Source organism: Chiloscyllium punctatum, chromosome 30 (assembly GCF_047496795.1).
Source record: "Chiloscyllium punctatum isolate Juve2018m chromosome 30, sChiPun1.3, whole genome shotgun sequence".
In the NCBI taxonomy this organism is placed as follows: domain Eukaryota; kingdom Metazoa; phylum Chordata; class Chondrichthyes; order Orectolobiformes; family Hemiscylliidae; genus Chiloscyllium; species Chiloscyllium punctatum.
Genome location: NC_092768.1, coordinates 4,859,189 through 4,870,893, shown reverse-complemented (window position 1 = coordinate 4,870,893; position 11,705 = coordinate 4,859,189). Strand labels below are relative to the sequence as shown.

At 47.1% G+C, this 11,705-nt stretch overlaps 1 long non-coding RNA gene across 1 annotated transcript in view; it reads right to left on the bottom strand.

Moving 5' to 3' along the window:
* Nucleotides 1–10,337: 10,337 nt before the first annotated feature.
* The window catches only part of LOC140454966 (uncharacterized), a 1,873-nt gene continuing 505 nt past the window's right edge, over nt 10,338–11,705 (bottom strand). The window contains exons 2-3 of the long non-coding RNA XR_011952749.1: nt 11,112–11,176; nt 10,338–10,762 (exon numbers count right to left, since the gene is read on the bottom strand). This is a non-coding gene — a long non-coding RNA (uncharacterized lncRNA). The remainder of the gene's footprint in view (nt 10,763–11,111; nt 11,177–11,705) is intronic.

Here is an 11,705-nt window from a genome sequence, read left to right as displayed (position 1 = left end):
CTTTATATTTACCCTATCCATGCCCCTCATGATTTTATAAACCTTTATACGGTCACCCCTCAGCCTCTGATGCTCCAGGGAAAACAGCTCCAGCCTGTTCAGCCTCTCCCCACATTGACACTGCTGAGAGAAATGATTTTGTAAGGACATTACACTTATGATTGGCCATAATCACATGAACTCTGCGATTCATTCTTTCACTCTAGAAGGAGTAGCCATTAAATCTCCACCAAACAGATTGCAATCATTCAAGAAGGCAGATCACTGTCACTTTCTCAATGGCATTAGAATTACTATAGTGTGGAAACAGGCCCTTCGGCCCAACAAATCCAAACCACCCCTCTGAAGACTAACCCACCCAGACTCATTACTGTACATTTACCCCCTGAACACTATGAACAATTTAGCACAGTCAATTCATGTAAGCTGCACATTTTTGGACTGTGAGAGGAAACCCACACAGCCTGAGGCTGGAATTGAACCTAGGTCCCTAGTGCTGTGAGGTAGCAGTGCTAACTACTGAGCCACCATGCCACACATAGGGATAGGTAATACATGCTGGCTTGAAAGATTTTACTTTAAAACAAACACCACAGGAAACATGGTGAAATTGCAAGACAGCCAACTACTCTAAGGAATGTCAGCGAAAAAAATGGAGCTCCAGTCTGCAACTTCAAAAACCAAATGAATCTGAATGGCTCAGACTTTTCCAGCCCCTGGTGCTGTCGAAGTGAAAGGCGAGAACTGAGCTGGAATTTCGTGCAGGTTTCCGTGGCAAAATCATAAAGCAGCTACAGACGTAAATGAGGAATCCGAACAAAACAGGGATGCAACTCCATTCTGAGCAGGGGGGAGAAAAACACCACAAGCTGTATTTCATCCTGTACATCAGTGTAACAGAACAAAGGCAGAATGGGTTTTTAAATCAATCACCAAATATGTAATATCAGCATATATAGATTGTTACTAAAGTTGCTTTTTTAAAAAATATCTGTTGTGGAAAAGGGAAGAAATATTTGCAGAAGGGCCCACAGATTGATCAAGGCAGAGTATAGAATGTGGATGACTTTTTATTAATTTCAAAAATATACTTTATTCATAAAATAATTTGATGGTCTGTACAGTTGATCATGCTATACATACGTAAACATTTACATACAGCGATCAGAATTTATCATTTTTACATACAGGTCTGTACGTTTATCAATCATATGCCCATATATTTAGCTGAGGCATCAGCAGAGCCCAAATGACTGCACGGGCCCCCTGTTCTTCTTTAGACAGGCAGATGTTACATGGTGTTCTTTCCCCACTGCGCCTTGGCGGCAGCTGCCCCAAGCTTCAGCGCGTCCCTCAACACGTAGTCCTGGACCTTGGAATGTGCCAGTCTGCAACACTCAGTCAGGGTCAACTCCTTCAGCTGGACGATCAACAGGTTTCAGACCGGCCAGAGAGCGTCCTTCACCGAGTTGGTGATCCTCCAGGCGCAGTTGATGTTCATCTCGGTGTGGGTCCCGGGGAACAGGCCGTAGAGCACGGAGTCCCGCGTCACGGCGCTGCTCGGGACGAACCTCAACAAGCACCACTGCATTCCTCTCCAGACTTCTTCTGTGTAGGCACATTCCAGAAGGAGGTGTGTGACAGTCTCGTCCCCCCCGCATCCGCTTCGAGGGCAGCGTGCGGTGCGGCTGAGAGTCCGGGTGTGCATAAAGGATCTCACAGGCAGAGCCCTTCTCACCACCAGCCAAGCCATGTCTTGGTGCTTGTTGGAAAGTTCTGGCAATGAGGCATTCTGCCAAATGGCTTTGTCAGTCTGCTCAGGGAACCGCTCGACAGGATCCGCCCTCTCCTTTTCCCGAAGGGTCTCAAGGACGCTACGTGCTGACCACTTCCTGATGGACTTGTGGTCAAAGGTGTTTTTCTTCATAAATTTCTCCACAAAGGACTGGTGATACGGAACGGTCCAACTACTCGGAGCGTTCCGCGGCAGCGAGGCCAGGCCCATCCTTCGCAACACCGGGGACAGGTAGAACCTCAGTACGTAGTGACACTTGGTGTTTGCGTACCGGGGATCCACACACAGCTTGATGCAGCCACACACAAAGGTGGCCATCAGGGTGAGGGTGGCATTGGGTGTATTTTTTCCCCCGTTGCCCAGATCTTTGTACAGCGAGTCCCTTTGGACCCGGTCCATCTTTGACCTCCATATAAATTGGAAGATGGCCCGGGTGACTGCTGTGACACAGGTTCTGGGAATAGGCCAGACCTGTGCCACGTATAACAGCAATGACAGTGCCTCACACCTGATGACCAGGTTTTTTCCCGCGATGGAGAGCGACCGTAGCTTCCATCTGCCCAGTTTCTGCCTCACTTTGCTGATACACTCCTCCCAAGACTTGGCGCACATCCCAGCGCCCCCCGAACCAAATACCCAGCACCTTCAGGTGGTCGGTCCTGATGGTGAAGAGGATCGAGGATTGGTTGGCCCAGTTCCTGAAGAGCATGGCCTCGCTCTTGCCTCGGTTTACCTTGGCCCCCGAGGCCCGTTCGAACTGGTCACAGATGCACACGAGTCTGTGCACGGACAGCGGATCCGAGCAGAAAATGGCGATGTCATCCATGTACAGGGAGGCCTTAACCTGCAGGCACCCGCTGCCAGGAATTGTCACCCCTCTCAGGCTCGCATCCTTCCTGATGGACTCGGCAAATGGCTCTATGCAGCACAAAAACAAGGCGGGAGAGAGAGGGCAGCCCTGCCTGACTCCAGATCTTACAGGGAAGCTATCTGATTCCCACCCATTGATTGAGACTGCACTGACAATGTTGGTGTAGAGCAGTCTGATCCAATTGCAGATTCCCTCCCCAAAGCCCATTTTGGAGAGAACATCTCTCATATACCTGTGTGATATCCTGTCAAAGGCTTTCTCCCGGTCCAGGCTGACCAGGCAGGTGTCCAACCCTCTGTCCTGCACGTAGGCGATCGTATCCCTGAGGAGTGCGAGACTCTCAGCGATCGTCCTGCCCGGTACAGCACAGGTTTAGTCAGGGTGAAGGGCTTATTCCTCAAACATCGACTCTCCTGCTCCCAGGATGCTGCCTGACCGGCTGTGCCCCACTGTTTGACTCTGACTCTCCAGCATCTGCAGTCCTCACATTCTTCCAGGGTATAGAATATACACTGCACTGTGACAGCACCACACAAAGGAAAAGGAGGCTAGCCCAGTGTGGTAAAACAATGCCTCAACTTGAAGAAGCTGAGTCACTCTGCATGCAAGAAAGAATGAAAGCAAGACTGGGGAGGTGTCAGATGATGATTCTGATGAAACTTGACACCATAGAATAGGCTGGCACCTTCAGTCTGATGGTGATAAGTGGCTTATAACTGCTCACAGTATGACCGACTGAACGAAATCATAGCAGTGAATGTGAAGATTCAAGTCGATGTGAGTGCGTCATGCAACATCAGGAGCTTCATAAACCTGTCAGAAATGATTCAGGGTGAAGACCCAAAAATGAAGTCCTCAAAGATAAAGTTGGGTCAATAGCTGGAATGCTACTCATCCTGCAAGCGCAACACAATGAGAAGAAAAATGATCTGCAGCTCCAGTTAGTGGACATTAAGCAAAGATTATTATTTCGCGATTGAAACTGGTGTAAAAGTTTGAATTTGCCGGAAGAGATTTACAATGTTTCACAAGCTACTGAGCCACTGAGTGCTAAATAGATCAGAAAAGATGACAAAGATGTTGCTACAGATTGTTGAATCTCTTCCTGGTGAATATGAAGATTTTTGGGTCTTCACCCTGAATCATTTCTGACAGGTTTATGACGTTCCTGATGTTGCATGAAGCACTCATATCTACTTAAATCTTCATATTCACTGCTATGATTTCTTTCAGTCAGTCATACTGTGAGAAGTTATAAACCACTCAAAGTGGCTGAGACTGTAAGACCAACTCTGAGGAATGCCCTCAAGTCATCCCGAAAGTCAAGAGAGAGAAGTAAGGACAAGGAAGTGAAAACTCTGGCAGAGCAGCACGGTAGCAGTGAACGAAACCTGGAAATCTGCCAGTATGCATATATCTAAGCATTTTGATTAGATTTCACTACCCAATGCGAACTATCAAAGACATTTTGCACTCACTTGCTAGGGCACTGCTACCCTTATTTCGGAAGATAGTTACTTACAAGTGAAGGTGGATGAAATCAGCAGGTTTCCAAACTACGCTTTGGTTGAACTTTGAGAGATACAGATGATTGTGTGAACTGTTTGGCATTTCCACTGCTTTGGAATCATATCAATGCAGGCAATATGAGATAATTAGTCACCTTCCCTTAGTGGAAGCTGTCATAGATAGTCTGCTAATCTATGGACATGGAGACACAGTGGGAGAAACCATGTTCAGAATCTAGAATCAGGCAGTACTTGAAGTGTTGTTTATGTCCCAAGAACAAACAGTTGCATTTGCAACTACAGAATAAATGCAAACTGAATAGCACTTCTGGAGAAGGAATATTTTCCCAGGAACGGGTAGCTGTGCATTGCCAGCACCAATCAGTGCTAGGGAAAGCCAGCCAGATGAATCTTGGTTGAGCAAAGAAAGGTAGCTATTTAAGATGCCTGAGGTATACAGGTCATGACAGCCAAAGGACCTCACCCAGCTCCTGACAAGACGACAGCTGTACCCAAGGTTCACTGGCCAACAGGTATGAGAGCAATGCAGCAGTGAACTACCGAGCAACGTTCTGGCCTGATCATCATATCATCAACATCTAATCTTTTGGAGGGATGGACAATGAATGTTTGCCTTGCTGGATGCTGTCTGAACTGCTGTGCTTTTCCAGCACCACTAATCCAGAATCTGGCTTCCAGCATCTGCAGTCATTGCTTTTACCTAGCTTTTACCTGGTTATGCACAAGTCCCATGAACAAAAACAAAATTGCAAACTCATTGCTAAGAAGATGCAGTGGTATTGAGGCACACAACATGGCTTAGTTTAACAGTCAAAGTCCAAGTGGCCTGCAAAACACTGAGAAAAAGAGAGAGGTGGGACATACCACCAGAGCACTCATTGATGATGTTATCTAGTATGATAACATCTGAAAACAAACCTTCCATCTCAGCGAGCAAACTGACATATTTTTCATCAACCTCATCTACAAACCTTTGCAAAAATTGCTAACACTGAACCTCTTCTGACCTGTGTAACTTTAGACATATTTTAACAGAGATTTCTACTATTCAGAACTCCAGATCTCTATTCTTCCCGTTGCATTGAGCTCACACGTAATTTGTCCTCTTGCGCTGTGTAATTTTCCCGCATGTGCCTTTGAGGGGCTGAGTTTTTCGAATCATCGTGTGGAGTGACTTTGCACCGGTCTGCACAGAAACTGCTGTTACTTGAAACAAACAACTAGTGATGACAAGTGTGGGACTAAGGCGAGTGGGGTCACTTTGTACAGTGATACATGCAATGCAGCACTTAGAGTAAGCTATGCAGCAAGGACAATCAGTTGTTATGTGCATACAGTCCATTAATACTGTTGGGGAAAAGTTAACATTATTTGCCTGGAGGCCATTTTCCTGATTCGGCTGAGAGTTCCATTTTGTGTCCCCAGCCAGGACTTTGCTGGCTGTGCATTCCTTACTATGAGCTAATGTGAAAGGTTGTCCTTATCTTCCTTTTCAAGATAGTGTCTCCTCCCTTTGCTGAATGATCAGTGCAGGCTATAGAACTAGTCAAGCTGACATAGACCTTCCAGTTAGTCACCCTCTCTTCTCTAGTTACTGCCTCTTCACAGTCATTCAGCCAATTAGGGATATCTCTGCTTAGTGTTAGCAATCTGTGTAACTAGAGCAGGTGGTGATGCCATTTGATCTGTCCACTTGTAGAATGTATAATAGTGCTTTAGTTTTGAACTTAATGACTAACCTCTAATTTAGTACCAACTTGTAAGCATGCCAAACTGTGTAATTAATGATCAGCTCCTATCTGTTTTCTCAACATAATCCTGTAGTATACTGATGTACTTTGGAATAACACCGAGCCACAGTTAGGACGGTGAATTCCCCATGATATATCGTGTAATAAACGATCAGTTTGCATAGGTAAAAACAATGACTGCAGATGCTGAAAACCAAATACTGGATTAGTGGTGCTGGAAGAGCACAGCAGTTCAGGCAGCATCCAACGAGCAGCGAAATCAACGTTTCGGGCAAAAGCCCTTCATCAGGAATAATTCCTGATGAAGGGCTTTTGCCCGAAACGTTGATTTCGCTGCTCGTTGGATGCTGCCTGAACTGCTGTGCTCTTCCAGCACCACTAATCCAGAGCAGTTTGCATAGTCCGAGTTCAAAAGTTTTCTTCAACAAATACAAACAGAACACTGAAGAAGGAATAGCATCCCAGGACTGAGCAGCCACCTGATGCATTGCTCACACCAACTCACCCCATTGCCATTAAAAGTCCTGAATGCTTTAGAGAAAACTGGGACTGATGAAAATTTATTTGTTCGTGCATACTGATGTTCTTCATTGACTGTGTGTATTGATAACTTGGTGAATGGAATGAAGGTGCAGGCATTTTTTTTTCATGGCAATGGGGAGAGTTGAGAAAATGCATTTATTAGGACACTGGGAGATGCTGGAGATCAGAGTCAAGAGTGTGGTGTTGGAAAAGCACAGCCAGTCAGGCAGCATCCGAGAGGCAGGAGAATCGACGTTTCAAGTGTACGCTCTTCATCAGGAATAAGCTCTTCCTGATTAGGAAAAGCTTATTGATGAAGAGCTTATGTTTGAAACATTGATCCTCCTGCTTCTCAGATGCTGCCTGACCGGCTGTGCTTTTCCAGCACCACACTCTCAACTTAATTAGGACACAGTATACCTATAACTTGCAATAGGCATTGAACCTCTGCTGCAAGTTGTTTTCACCTTGAAGTGCACAGCCTTTCAGCATACCACATTGTCAGAGAAATTTGCCCAATAGGTTAGAGATCACAAAACGCAGCTCGAAGTGAAATTGACAAACAGTTTATTGCAAGTGATATGGCTGGAAGAGAAAACAGACCAGCTGACACAGAACTGACAGCCTGTATAGGTAGATCAGATTTCTCTTCCCAGAGCTGAGGATGAGACCAGTTTTATAATAATGCTAATTGGATACTAATTGGAAAACAAATATTGGATGAATGTCCTGTTCCTTCATACAATGCAACATCCTGACCGTATCAACGGTTCCATTCCTCTTCACATGTAGGTGTTAATGTCTCCTCTGAAGGGGTGAGGTGCTTCCATTGTCCTGTGCCTGGAGCATGTCCTTGCTGGTGCCTCTCTGTCTGACCTGCTTTTTGTGTGGCTTTGGTATTGCTGGGTTATGAAACTGCCCTTGGGGCTTTGAGATATCTGTGGTGCTCTGTCATTGTCCATGGGAGTTTAAAGTGTAGTCCCTTGTCTCTGTGCTATCTGATTCAGCTTGTGAGTTGCTTGGGAATTCTGGGTGTTCTGGTACAGTTTGGCCAATTTTGATTTTGTGGGCCTATCGTTAGCAAATTTTTTCCCACACACATGAAACAGATATTCAGTTTCTGTAATGGCTTTCCTATGCTGCAATAACTCTGTCCCTCTGACCTTCTGTCTCCCCACAGTGCAATGAAACTCTCATCCTCTGCAGTTAGGCTTGGACAGCATTCAGACTTTGGTTGACCATTACAATTGACACTCATGTCTTACAAATGCCAGATAGTGATTATCTCCAATTTTACATTAGAATATAACCATCTACCTTTGGCATTCATATCGCTTTAACATTAGTGAATAGCCCACCATTTCTATCATGGAAACTATCACTGACCAGAAACTTGACTGGGTCAGCTGACTACAAGGTCAGATGATAGGCTAGAAATTGTGGTGTGTAACCAATCACTGACTGTCCACTATCTACAACCCACAAGGTCAGGAGTATGACGCAATACTGTCCACTTGCCTGCTCCATTAACACTCAAGAAGCTCAGCACCACCCATGATGGATTAGTCCACTTCACAAACCCCTCATTTGACACATTCACTCCCTCCACCACTGCTACACAATGATAGCTAGGTTCACAATCACCAAGGCTCCTTCAGCTACACCTTCTAAGCCAGAGACTTCTACCATCTAGAATTATAAGGGTCAGTTAGTTCAATTAGCTGGATAGCAAGCTTAGGATGTGGAATAATACTTAACAGCAGGAGTTCAATTCCCACACTGGTTGAGGTTACTGTGATGGATTCTCATTCTTAAACTCTCCCCTCACATGAGGCATGATTACCCTCAGTTAAATTGCTACTGGTCATATCTGTCTAAGGGTGATTAGTGTGACTTAACGTTTAACCACCCAGAAGGACAAGAACCATCTATGCTGCAATGACTCTCTCCCTCTGTTGTGACCTTCTATCTCCCCACAGTGCAATGAACCTCTCCCCTCCAAGTGATACATGACACGAACTTGGATGTGTGTCACAATTCCTTCTCTGTTGCTAGGGTCCCTACCAGGGAACTCCCTCACTAATGTCACTGTGAGTGGACTAAAATACAGAGATTGCAATGTTCAAGAACACACCTCGCTATCAGCTTCCTGAAGGGTATTTGAGATGGACAATAAATGTTGGCCTAACTGACTGCACCATAACTGAAAACAGCCTATCTTCACAGTGGAACTCCCATCACAAAAATAAAACCTTTCCACGGAAGTGGCTTCCTTATTCAGCAATGACCCACTGTCCCAGCAATAATCCTCTCCCCCTCCCACCCTTAGCCATGGACCTAACCCTAATAGTGACGCTGTGATCCACTCTCCAGCCACTCTCTCACCCAGAACAGATCCACCTTCCCAGTGCCCATCTCACTAGCTCCAAGCCCCTCTCCCTCCCATGTTCGCCCCAGCAGTGACCCAGCCCTCCTCCCGAAGACCCACTCCTCCTTTCCTCTGCTGTGTGTCCCTCAAAAGATCCCAAATTCATGCCTTCAGTGGTCTTTGCCCACACCCCAGCCCCATCATCAACTTCCAGCATGACCAACCCGTTTTCAGTCCCTATTACAAGCTCCTCACTCTCCCTGGCTCACTACTAATATCCAGCCCATTGGCCACCCATCTGTTTTTTATTCCTCTCTCTCTCTTTTCCCCCCTCCCCCCCAGGTTCCCTCTCCACCTCTTTACTCCTTTACACCAGCAGCCACCCCTTATCTTCAGCATATATTACCTTTCCCCAATAACCATCAGTTCTGAAGAAGTCACTGGACCCCGAAACCTTGATTCTGTTTTCTCTCCACAGATGCTGCCAGACCTCTTAAGTTTCTCCTGCAATTTCTGTGTTTCTTACAAAATCTAGCCACTCAAAAAAAAGCAGTTTTATGAAAGAATGTTTATTCTTTTTTACAATATTGGCTGTTAAAGAGCATGACAATTAGAGATGTGACCTCTCCACACTCAGCTATTGAATGTGACACTGAAGCTGGTCTGGACTAGAAAGTGAAGCATCTGAAGGTTTTCTTGCCTTCCCAGCGGAATCTCGATTCTCACATGTTCCTGAATCTGTAGCAGGACACAGATTCTTGGCCGAAATTTGACATTTACTTTCGACCCAAAGGCTTTTTGCCCAAAACATTGATTTTACTGCTGCCTGAACTGCTGTGCTCTTTCCACTCATCCAGAATCTGGTTTCCAGCATCTGCAGTCATGGTTTTTAAACCAATAAATCCAGCCAGGCCAGGCAATGAACAGCGTGGCATTCCAACAGCGAGACTGGGACAGCAGTGTCTGGGAAAGTGTGCAATTGGGAGTGGAGGGAAATATTGGAAGACATGGTAGATAAAGTGATGATGCAGAAAAGCACTTCCTACTAGAATGTACCCAACACACAAACCCATCACCATCAGCCCTGACCTATCACCATCCCACTTACCCTCTTTTTCTTCCGGGTCTCCCCCCCTCCCCTCCCAAGGCTGGTACACAATGACATTCCTGCTCCTGGGAAATGCTGTCTGACCCAGCTGTGATCTATCATGCTCCACATCTGTTGACCCCGCCTTCCAGCACCCTTGCTGACTGCGTTTCCTTTTCCTGTTTTCCGGCTGGTCTAAACTGCTTTCTGCTCTTGTTTGCCACAGACGGCTGTCTCCATGTTTTACACACAGTCACATTGTCCTCCTGCCCGTTTGGCACTGGGTTGCCTCCGCTTCGTCATTCTCCCGACGATGAGGAAGTGCTACACTATGTTTTTTTAAAAAAAAGCCCAATAACCCACACAGTTTCAGCATCGCCATTCTCTTCTACCCTCCTCTCCCCCCCCCCCCCCCCCCCATGCATCTGACTGTGCATGTTGCACACAGCACATCAATGAATACAATATAATTGTATATATACACACATCAATATATACATCATCAATACAATATATACACACATCATCAATACATCATCACTCCACGTCTTCACCCGCATCTCTCTCAACTCCGAGGCCTCACTGGAGTGGGGGAAATGTTGAGAAATTTCTTTTCTGGCGTTCCCCGACTGTCGCCCCGCCTGACTCAAATAATTCTTACAACTCCGACCGCTCTGGCCAACGCACGGAATTACCCCTCCTGCACTGAACTCTTCCCCTGCCTTTCTCGGGTTTGTGTGTTGAGGACATCCCCTCTGTTAGCTCGACTTTTCATATTTAGCTTCAATGCAGCGATCCAAAAGGCAGAGACGCTGACCGTCAGGAGTATCTCGCACACCCTGGCAAAAAAAAACCAGGAAAATACCATGATTTGGAGTTGCAGGTGTTGGACTGGGGTGTACAAAGTTAAAAATCACACAACACCCAGGTTAGAGTCCCAACAGGTTAATTGGAAGCACTAGCTTCGGAGCGACGCTCACAATCACCTGAGGAAGTGTTGGGACTCTAACCTGGTGTGGTGGGAATTTTAACTAGGAAAATACCAACACGTTAGAAACCGATGAATAATCATCCAGAAGATTCCATCGAGCTCCAATTCTCCAACACCGGAAAGTTGAACGTTCATAAAGGCGTTGTTTGGGGGGGGGGGGGGGGAGAAAAGAGAGAGAATTCCGGGCAATATCTTACCTTCTCCAAATCCGAACATTTATTCGGCTATTTGCAGGAATCCGTTTTGAAGACATGTTCGTCACCTGCAATAAATATTCTGAATGTGAGTGTTGGTCTTTCTTTCCCTCGGGTGGAAAGGGGGGGGGATGGGTGGGTGGAAAGGGGGGGGGGAGAGAGAGAGAGAGGGGGGGAGAGAGAGAGAGAGGGGGAGAGAGAGGGGGAGAGAGAGAGAGAGAGAGAGAGAGAGGGAGGGGGAGAGAGAGAGGGAGGGGAGAGGAGGGAGGGAGGAGGGGGAGGGAGGGAGGGAGGGAGGGAGGGGGAGGGAGGGAGGGAGGGAGGGAGGGGGAGGGAGGGAGGGAGGGAGGGGGAGGGAGGGAGGGAGGGGAGGGGAGGGAGGGGGGGGAGGGAGGGAGGGGGAGGGGGAGGAGGGAGGGGGAGGGGGGAGGGAGGGAGGGGGAGGGAGGGGAGGGGGAGGGGGAGAGGGAGAGGGGGAGGGAGAGAGGGGGAGAGAGAGAGGGGGGAGAGAGAGAGGGAGGGGGAGGGGGAGAGGGGAGGCGGAGGGAGGGGAGGGGGGGAGGGGGAGGGGGGAGAGAGGGGGGGGGGGAGGGAGGG